Raw genomic sequence first — 11,622 nt, forward strand, 5'->3', positions numbered from 1 at the left:
TCGACAAAAAGTAAAATATCAAATATTAATGATAAGGTAAAGGAGAATCAACTTTAGCAGATGCATGTTCTCGAAGAGACAAGGAGAATCAACTTTATTGGATATTCTCGAAGGGACAAGAAGAATCAACTATATATATTAGGGGCATGTGGGATATCAACTAGTAAGAAAATTAAAGAGATGGTATTATGGAGATTTTGGAATCAACTTTAGCCGATTAATTGAAACGCCATCATTTAATTTCCTCACGGAAATTGAATGGGGGAGTGCAGTGGAGAAAAATCCCTCTTGTGACCCCTTTAACCCCTAAGGGGGAAGGAAGGAATAAACATATATATTAATTACCCCTTGCTTTATTTCTCTCCCTTTTTGGAGTACGAGAAAGGAGCGAGAGCAGAAATAAAGCAACCGTAATCGTTCAATACAATAGATCATAAGACTTCTTCTACTTATTAATCAAGTACGAACCACTCGCTTTTACACAAGAAAGGAAGTTACTTTCTTGCTAGCTTATTCATAAACATTAGGGGCCTTTATAGGGCTCTCTCACTTGTATGAAAGCGGTAGCAACAGGATCCTACTAATAGAGAGTCAAGTTAGGGGAGCAAATGTAGACTTACCTTGCTTTGGTTCTCCTGGCGGGGATCGAGAAATCAAATTCTCTTAACTATCGCAAACTTAAAAATGCGCATTTACTAATCCATAACAACTTCTATCTCAGAATAATCGTTGTTACGAAGAGTGTATAGTAATGGTGGATGGAGCCTGGAAGAGATACAAACATAATCGACCAAGGGCGGGAATCGGATGGTTAGCTCTTCTAGGAAATAATAAAATTTTTGAAGGAAATGATGTGGTATTTTCTATATCATCACTTCAAACTGAAGCACACGCAATTCTTCGAGGGCTACGTGAAGCAATCTCTCATGGTATTAATCGTGTTCGTATTTTCTCGGACAATAAAAACCTAGTCCAAGCTATTCAGAAACGCCACTATCCCTTTGAAGTTGCATCAATAGCTCATGATATCCAGGCTTTATGTAATAAATTTCTCTTTTGTAAAATCCATAAGGTAAATAGAAACGATCTGGCTCATGCTCATGATTTAGCTATAGCAGCCAGACTAGGTAATTTAATGTAGTATTTGTTTGTACTTATTGTCAAAAAAAAAAAAAAAAAAACAACTTAATAGCTCATGGGATACATGTTGATGTGAACTAGAGAAGTGGGCAACCCCAGGAGGGGGAGGGATTATTGTGCTGCATTGCATTAAATACAAGTTAAAGAATTAAATTATTAGAGTTAATTGAATCAACTCAGTTGAAAAGAAAAAGATAACTCTATCTTTTGCAAATCACATAAGTCACCAATGAACCTTACTGATGCAAGACTCCCTGGCTAAGGCTCCCTTTAACTTGAAGGTGCAATGAAGAAATCGCATTCCTCGCAATCTCAATTGCGATATCCCTTAGATCCGTAAGACAAGACGACATTGGTTGTCGCGATTAACTAGTCATTAGGCCCGGGCAATGCTTCGGGTTATTAAGATTTTCATGCTAAAAAAGTTGCATATAATGTTGCATAGTTTATTGGTTAGAACTTTATTGTATTTACTTGCTTAAGAACACTTTTTAATATATTTGTATAGATAACAAAAGGACTATAAATCAATTCTGTCCCTGAAATCCCCATAATATAATTTTAACCACATCATTCTTTGATTTAGAAAGTGGTACTATATGAAGTGTAGGAAATGTAAGTTAGTTTGACGTATTCATGAAGAACAAATAATAATTACTATGGATATACAATAGAGAAAAGGAACTTATTATCTACATATAACAATCAACTGAACTTGATTAAATTCACAAGAACAACGTTGCGCCATCGTAAGAAGGCCATTGCTTGTCTGTCTTAGAAATGAATTTTATTCGCCACCTCCGTTGCGGATTCTCGATGACGTTCATCCCCCAATATTAACACAATGATCCCTGACTCCGTGCACCTGGATCAAGGATCGAAGTTTCTCAAAAACTGCACAATTTCTTAAAGAGAATAGGTAGGTTTTGTGTTTAGGGTTAAGGAGAGTTAGGGTGCGTTCTGTTCAACTTAAAAAATTAAGTTTCAGGTCCAATAAGTTCAGATAAGTTAAGATAAGTTCAGATAAGTTGCAATAAGGTCTAATAAGGGCAATAAGTTCCAATAAGGTCTAATAAGGTCCAATAAGTTCCAATCAGGTGCAATAAGTTCCAATCAGGTCTAATAAGGTCCAATAAGTTCCAATCAGATCTAATAAGGTCCAAATAGTCAATGTTTAATAAAAATTTGTATTATTATCCATTATTTTGTTATTCATAATTTCATATCACTATTAGTTGATTATGTTATTATTAGAATTTTAATTAAAGTACCACAATGATTATAATATTATACTTGTATTAGTGTCTATTATTTTATTATTTATTTGTATTATGTTTATTATTTTATTATTTATTTGTATTATGTATATTATTTTATTATTTATTTGTATTATGTCTATTATGTCTATTATTCATATTACTATTAGTTGATTATGTTATTATTAGAATTTTTTATTAAGGTACCACAATGTATAGTATTATACTTGTATTATTGTCTATTATTTGATTATTCATATTACTATTAGGTAATTATATTATTATTAAATAATATTATAATCATGGTCAAATAATTAAGATTATGATTGGTGACTTCGTGTTTGTGTCTCTAATAGAGTATTGGAGAATAGCAAAAAAAAAAAAAAAGAAAACAGAAGGAAGAAAGGAGAAGAAATGAATGAAGCAATGTTGCAAAGCAACGGTGATTTGAGCATTTTTTTTTCTCTTTCTTTTTGTTTTCTTTTTATCTTCTAGTACATTCACATAAATGAAAGGTGAAGAAAGGAGAAGAAATGAAGGAAGGAGTTATGCTATCTACTTACCTTCACATTAATGAAAGTGAAGTGAGAATTTTTTATATGTGCCAATTTTAATTTGTTAGCAATAAATGTTAATTAATTTTTGATTTTCTACTAGTGTTTTATAAAATCAAAACAAGACTATTAGATACTTCCTCCGTTTCTTTTTAGTTGCAACGGTTTGACTTTTACACTATTCACTAACTCTACTTAGTTTATGGTTGGTGATTTATAGTTAAGGAAAAACATATTCATGTGGATCTTGTTAGATTCGTCTGAATGTATATTTTCCGAATATATACTTTTTATAATTTTTATTTATCGGTAATTAAACTTATTGATGATTCAAAATATGCATTGGCAAGCGTGAAAGTCAAACTGTTGCAAGTAAAAAGAAACAGAGGAAGTATATTAGTGGTGATTGGGGCTCTCCCTCCTCGTTATTAAAAAAAAAAAAGATATATTAGTGGTGAAAGTTATGCATAGGCAAATATATAAATAGTAAATTGTAATCCCCCACATTTTTAAAGGATTTTCATAAATATATTAAGTTATTTATGTAATTATATTAAATCCAAATGAGTTTGGAAAATGATTTGACTTTTAAAAAAGGGTTGACTATTTTAAAAGTCAACTAAAAATATTTTTCTAAGCTTAATAAAGTTTGTAAAATTTTAATTAAGCGAGTTTTAAATAAGAGTCTAATTATTAAAAGTATTTTTGAAAAGAAACTTAATGGAATCAAAAGCCCAAAAGAAATAAAAGGGAAAGGAATTTGATGACTAAAGTCCTAACAAGCCCATCTTGTTAGTCATCAAAGTTTAATTGTTGAAATCCTTTTCCTAAGCCCAATAGGATTAGCCTATTGTTTTAATTATTGAATTCTTTTCTTTTCCTAAGCCCAATAGGATTAGCCTATTTAAATATCCTAAAACCCGAATTTTTGCCCTACACTTTTTTCTCTCTCCTCACTTGCACGTGACTTTGAGTTTCTCTCCCCTCACTCGACATTTTCTCTCTCCTCTTCCTCTTGTGCGTGATTTCCATCTTTTCTCTCAAAAATCGTTTCTTCTTCGCTAAGTAACGTTTCTTGTCGAACAAGAAACGTCACAAACCTTTTCTTGAAGCCGAAAACAGTGCTGCCGCCGGTCCCTTGCTGCTGTCCTCAGTCCGGCGCCCACCTTCCTCCCCTTATTTTGGTTGTTTTCTTTACTTCTCCTTTAAGATTCCATTAAAGTTCTAATTTTATTGTTATTTTATTATTATTTGCATGATTTCGATTTGAGTTATTATTTTTATTATGAAATATGTATTTTTCGGATTATTTATAAAAGAAAAATTTCAGATTTATTATTTTTAGTTTTAATCATGAAAGATGTGATTTTTAGGGTTTTAAATCACTAGAAATCGCATATTTAGAGTATGAATATGATTTTTGATTGGAATACGATTTTTATATTCATTTAAAATATTTTCAGAAGGTTTAGAAAATTTTATAGTTGCTGGAAATTCAGAAAGTTAATATTTTAAGGTTTTTAATGGTTTTAATCACTAGAATAGTTTATCTATACTAGGGATTAAAAATAATGAGAGTTTAAATTATAAAAGCGATTTTTAAAGAAGTTTAAAAGGGTTTGGGACGTTTTAAAGTTGCTGTATTTTTTTTAGTACAAGTATTTACTCGATTTCTTGGTTGTTTTAGGCGGAGAATTCACTGTAGGGACTTTTAGTGCTTAAAAGTGGCCTACCGTTACGTTTATACGAGGTACGTACATAGTCTACGTGCTAAATGGTTAGAAACGTGCTCTAGGGATGTTTTTAATTGGTAGTATCATGTATAGGACCTTGTAGTTCATATATATGATTTCCTGAGATGGCTTTACATGTTATTTGCTTGGATGCTACATGTAAACTAAGAATAGTTTAAGTATGACTTGTTTGTATGGAAGTTTGATGCAAGCAACTAAGTTTAGTTTGGTATTAATTCGTGAGTGAATTAATGTAAGTAAATTGGAATCATGGATTCTTTGAGTTTATTAATTTATCTTATAAGAACCGAGGATCTTATTTGGTAAGTATGGTTATACCTATGTAAAGGTACGGATTTCTGTTGGCTGGGTTCAACAAAGGATAAAAGAAATAAAAGGAGTCTTGATTGATAAGTTGTGAACACTTGTTAATCTAAAGATAAAAGAAATTTGTTATGATATGTGTTTATGAATTGTGTATTATTTGGTTGTTGTGGTGTCATCACAAGTATTAAAAGGAATGCAACGTAAAGTGAAACGAGAATAAGTTATAGACTTTAGACTAGTGCACGTCTAGAGTTGGACATAAGGGTTGGGGTTATGGTGAGCGTGCCATAGCTTTTCTAGGAATGGGTTGATCACCATCCCTTTTTATTCAAAGGTTCCTCGATATCGCAGGTCACTCTGAAATGCGGAGTCGCGCCCCCATTTCATTTTTATTGGCAGGACAACTCGTCTAATAACTATTCCATTAAAGTGATAAAAAGCTAATTTAAGTTTAGTTCAGTAAAAGTCGTCTGCAAGTATTACTTATTTATGTTATTATTTATCCCGCAAGTTTTTTGTAGTATCATGTTTAGGATTATTTTGTCTGATATGTAGTACTCAGCTTTGCTGATTACGTGCTTGTCTGTGTTTGTGATCATGGCTTTGCCTATTGATCCTGTGGTGATCCTTCGGGGAGCAGAGTCAATAAAGCATTGACATTACAGGTTCGAAGATGCATACCATTGGGGAATCTGGAATGGAGAGGCTTTTATGTCATTAGTATTACTTAAGTTGTTTTCGTAGGAACATCTTTACTTAAGTTTGAGGTTTATTTAGTTGGTGTGTTTAAGTTTGACATTGTCATTTGGTTTCATAAGTTTAATAAAGTTGATTTTTGTTTTATTAAGTTTTCCGCTGCAAAATTCTGAGTAAGCCGAAACGTTTTCACACGGGCGATAATGCCTGGGTAATTCTCTAAGTTTTATATTATAAAGTATTTTCTAGAAAAAGAGAATTATCGGGTGTTACAAAGTGGTATCTGGGAGCTTTAGGTTAGTTTAAGACTTATAGGCGCCTAACTAACTAGCTTATTAAGTGACTTTAGCTTCTTAAGTTACCTAGCTTATTGATTATTTGAAGGAAACCTTAGTATTGCTCCTACGTTTCATTTCGAAAGTTGAACACAAATATTTTGAGGATCAAAGTTTTTTTAAAAAAAAACCGAAATTTTTCGGAAATTAGGTTCGGAAATTTCGTTTTCCGAAAGTCGAGGAGTTCGAAATTTTTTTTTCGTTTTCGTTTTTTCGGAAATTTTTTTTAAGGAGCCGAATAAAAAAAAAAAAAAAAAAAAAAAAAAAAAAAAAAATGTCTGTGAGTTCTAAATTTTTTTTAGAAAATTTATTTAGGCACAAAAGTAGTGTTATTATAAAAAGTGCCTGCATTATTTTCATACCTTTAAGGGTTTACAACATGACATTGTGAGAATGGGTAGTATAGGAAGGGCATATAGGATAAAAATATCATATGCTTGCATTGAAAATTTAGTTCAGCATCATTATAAATTTTTTTCCCTGCAAATAAGTGCATTATTATTTTTCTTCCCTACTAACGATGCATGAATGTTTTCTTTCCTGCTAATTGTTATATCCTTCTTGCCTGTTAAGGTGTTTTATTTTACATGCGTTGTTTTTGTTTACCTCTTGGTTTTTGTGGGAACACGTTAGAGAGAGTGCTAAACCATTATAGGTTTATTTGTTGTAGATCCCTAACCATGTCTGCCAGACAAGTTAATAGAATTGTCAGGCAAGTTAATAGAGTGAAGCTATCATAACCCAACTATATTGAGTGATGATGAGAATGTTCGATGTTATGAGCCTTGAAGTTATAGTTACACTAGCTTAGAGAGCATTATGCATTATGTGTTAAAAGTAGGCATCCTTGTTGGTGATATGAAGAGTTTGATTGTACTAGAGTGCAAACTTGAAGGACATCTACAATGTTATTTGGAGACTTTATCTGAGCGATGTGAGTGTTTTAGAGATGGATGAAATGGACATCAATCCAAAAGTATTTGAAGATCTACTAGATCTAGGAACTCAAGTTATTATTATTATTATAGTGAAGACTTTGGAGACTTTGGAGATGAAATGTTTACTCCATATAAAGGAAATAAGGATGAGAATGATAATATAACTCCATCGAATATTTATTTATGGTTTAAGATTAGTTGTTGGAAAGTAGTCAAGCTACAATGGTTTAAATTTCCTTATTGAGTATTTTTTATTATTGAGGAATAAGTTGGTTATTTTGGATTGGGAAAATATTCTTATATCGATTGAGGAATAGAAGTTATTATTTCTTTATTTGAGTGAGTGAGAATTTATTCTGGGCACGTGATGGGAATATTTTTTTTATTTTTATTTTATACTTTTCATCATGTGATTATATTCTTGCTTGCTTGTTTCTACTTGCACGTTGATGTGAATATATTTTACATGAACGATTATGTGATTATTAGAGAACATTTCATGTTGGAACTTAGTGAAATTGTTTGTTGATGCGATCTTTATGGTCAAATCAAATGTTGCCTTCGTAGGAAATGGCAAGTAAGTCTGAATCGAAACCAAAGTAGAGTTACGTTAAGTTTCGGTTGCGAAGTAGAGTGTCAAACAATAATGATGCCTTAATTAGCTTTCGCTATTCGCCTATTGGCAGAGATTTCGACTCGAAAAAAGTTGAGTGTCCCGATTCTGCTGGGACATGTTTGAAAGACTAGCTAAGATTAAGCCGTCGTACCTTAAGGGGTAAGCTGACCCTATCCTCTTAGAGAGTCAGATTAGGGCGTTTGAAAAGATTTTTGGGCTGTGAATGTCCTGAGAGTGGTAAAGTAGGTCAAGTTTACTGTATTGAAAGATGAGACTGACTTATAGTAGAAAGAGAATGAGACTAGACTCGGTATTATGAAAGAGTTTATTTGGGAATCCTTTATTGCTGCTTTAAGAGAAAAGTTTTACCTCTGTTTATGAGGAAACTAAAGCCCAAGAGTTTATAACCTTAGATGGAGAGCATGACTATCTCTAAGTATTATAGCAAGTTCTAGCTTGTCTAGATTTGCATTTGAGGTAATAGCCACTGAGGATTAAAGGCTCAATGATTTGAGCAAGCTTGATGAGGAAATTCAATTGGGGTTTAGTAGATTTTGAAGTGTTTGATTTGCCTATTAGCATACCTATTGGAGAAATCATAAGGTATACCAGTTGATGAAAATTGCCTTTAAAGATAGGAGACTTTGTATTTCCGTCTGACTTAATAGAATTTAATTTGGAGACCTAGTTATGTGATTCTTGGATGAACTGGTTGAGTCATTACAAGGCCAGGATCGATTGTGAAGTCAAAAGTAGTGTTGAGAAACCCTTCGGGAAAATTTACCTCATATAGACGATTTGGGAAACCTAAAAACTTTGGGGTGATCTCTGCTCTGCAAGTGCAGAAGTTGATGAGAAAGGGGTGTGAGCTGTTTTTCTGTAGTGTGCAAGATGTGAGTAAAGAAGCTGAGTTAAAACTTGAGGATGTTCCAATAGTGAATGAGTTTATGGACGTATTTCCGAGTGAAATTTCAGGCACCGCCTGCAAGAGCTGTTGAGTTTACCATAGACTTAGTTCCTGGAACTGCACCTATATCTAAGGCACCTTATAGAATGGCACCTCCTGAGATGAGTGAGTTAAAGACGCAATTGCAAGAACTTTTGGATAAGGGTTATATCAGACCGTGCATCGCCTTGGGGAGCTCCTGTTTTGTTCGTGAAGAAAAAGGATGGGAGTATGAGGTTATGTATCGACTATAGGGAGTTGAATAATGTTACCATTAAGAACAAGTACCCTTTGCCTAGAATAGATGACCTATTCGATCAATTGAACGGAGCTAGTGTGTTCTCGAAGATTGACTTACGTTCAGGATATCACCAGTTGAGGGTAGCTGATAAGGATGTACCTAAGACTGCTTTAGAACGCGTTATGGTCACTACGAGTTCACTGTAATGCCATTTGGGTTAACAAATGCTCCTGCTATATTTATGGATTTGATGAATAGAATCTTTCACGAGTTTTTAGATAAGTTCGTAGTGGTTTTCATTGATGACATTTTGATTTATTCGAGGAATGAAACCGAACACGATGAACATTTGAGGATTATATTGGAAACCTTGAGGAAGAACCAACTATATGCCAAGTTCTCTAAGTGTGAATTTCGTTTGGAGAAAGTAGCATTCTTGGGTCATTTTGTGTCTAAGGAAGGAGTCTCTGTAGATCCTGCTAAGATTCAAGCTGTGAGTGAGTGGCCAACTCCAAAGAGTGTGACTGACATTAGAGTTTCTTGGGTTTAGCTGGCTATTATAGGAGATTTGTAGAGACTTCTCGAAGATAGCAAGACCTATGACTAATCTGATGAAAAAGGAGTCCAAGTTTGAGTGGAATGAGAAGTGTGAGGAAGCCTTCCAGATCTTGAAAGATCGTTTAACCACTGCACCTGTCTTAACCCTACCTGATGGGAATGAGGGATTTGAGGTCTATAGTGATGCTTCGAAGAATGGTTTGGGTTGTGTATTGCAACAGAATGGGAAGGTAATAGCTTATGCATCGCGTCAACTGAAACCTATGAGGCTAATTACCCTACCCATGATCTAGAGTTAGCTGCCATATGTATTTGCATTGAAGATTTGGAGACATTATCTTTATGGGGCAACTCAAGATATTCACAGACCATAAGAGCTTGAAATACATATTTACCCAAAAAGACTTGAATATGAGACAAAGGAGATGGCTAGAGTTGATTAAGGATTACGATCTAGACATCCAGTATCATGAAGGGAAAGCCAATGTGGTGGCTGACGCCTTGAGTAGGAAATCGAGTCATAGCTGAGTACTTTGATAGTTCCTGAGGAGTTGTGTAGAGATATGCAAAGGTTGAACCTAGAAATTTTAAATCCTGGGGAAAGTGAGGCTAGACTAGTAATCTTTCTTTGGGAGTGTCATTTTCGATGAGATCATTGAGGGCAAGTGGGGATGAGCATCTAGATAAGAATAAAGAGAAAATGAAGCAAGGTAAGAAGTAGACTTCAAGATTCATGAGGATGGGTCTAAGGTTTAAGGGACGGTGGTGTGTACCACAGAAGTGTAACGACCTAAAGACGTCTTATGGATGAGGGGCATAATACTCCGTATTCTGTGCACCCTGGGGGTGACAAGTTTATAAGGATCTTAAGGTGATATACTGGTGGCCGAACATGAAACGAGAGGTAGCCGAGTATGTGTCTAAGTGTCTAACCTGTCAGAAAGTGAAGATAGACCATAAGAGGCCCATGGGGACAGTCCAACCACTAGAGGTTCCTGGATGGAAGTGGGATTCGATTTCTATGGACTTTGTGACTGCCTTACCCAAGTCGAGGAGTGGAAATGATACCATTTGGGTTATAGTGGATAGACTGACCAAGTCCGCTGTTTTCATACCTATTAAGGAGACATGGAAGAAGAAGCAACTCGCTACAACCTATATCAAGCATGTAGTGAGATTGCACGGAGTCCCAAAGGACATTATTTCAGACCGTGACTCTAGATTTCTATCTAAGTTTTGGAAAAGGTCAAGCAAACCTTGGGACAACATTAAAGATGAGTACCGCCTTTCACCCTGCGACCGATGGTCAGACTGAGCGGACTAACCAAACTATGGAAGACATGTTGCGAGCTTGTGCTATAGATTTTCAAGGAAGTTGGGAGGACCAATTAGATTTGATTGAGTTCTCTTACAATAATAGTTACCATGCGAGTATCAAGATGGCACCTTTTGAGGCGTTATAATGGCGGAAGTGTAGAAGTCCCATTTGCTGGAACGACTATAGTGAGAATGTAGTTTTGGGGACAGAATTCATTGAGGAGACCGTCAAGAACGTTAGATTGATTCAGGCTAGAATTCAAGCTGCGCAAGATAGGCAGAAGAGTTATGCTGACTTAAAACGGCGCGAAGATGAGTTCGCTGTAGGTGATAAAGTATTCCTGAAAGTATCACCCACCAAAGGCGTTATGCGATTTGGGAAAAAGGGCAAGCTGAGTGCTAAATATGTAGGCCCATATGAAATTTTGGAGCGCATTGGGAAAGTAGCTTATAGATTGGCATTGCCAATGGAGTTTGAAAAGATGCACATGTGTTTCACATATCCCAATTGAAGCGCTATATCCCTGATGAGCGCCATGTGTTAGAGCCTGAACGAGTGCAGATAGATAGTAGCCTCACTTATGAGGAAAGACCTGTCAAGATTCTCGACAGGAAAGTGCGTAGTACGCGTAACAAGGATGTGCATATTGTCAAAGTTCTTTGGTCTAACCACGAGTCAGAAGAGGCAACGTGGGAAGCCGAAGAGGATATGAAGAAAAAGTATCCAGACCTATTCCTTGAGGTGAGTTACGAGGGCGTAACTCGTTTTCTTTAAGGGGGGTAGAATGCGATAAATTTCGCGCTTTTTGTCTATTTTTATGACATTTTCATGTATATGTATGCCTATGTTGGGCAATTTGCACATGTTAGTGCAAAAGAAGTAGAGTCTCCGCATAAGAAAAGTGTTCATAAGTGACACAAGTGTTTAAAAATGGGAAAGTGCACCAGAGGCACTATCTTTCCTT

Source organism: Beta vulgaris, chromosome 5 (genome assembly GCF_026745355.1).
Source record: "Beta vulgaris subsp. vulgaris cultivar EL10 chromosome 5, EL10.2, whole genome shotgun sequence".
In the NCBI taxonomy this organism is placed as follows: Eukaryota; Viridiplantae; Streptophyta; class Magnoliopsida; order Caryophyllales; family Amaranthaceae; genus Beta; species Beta vulgaris.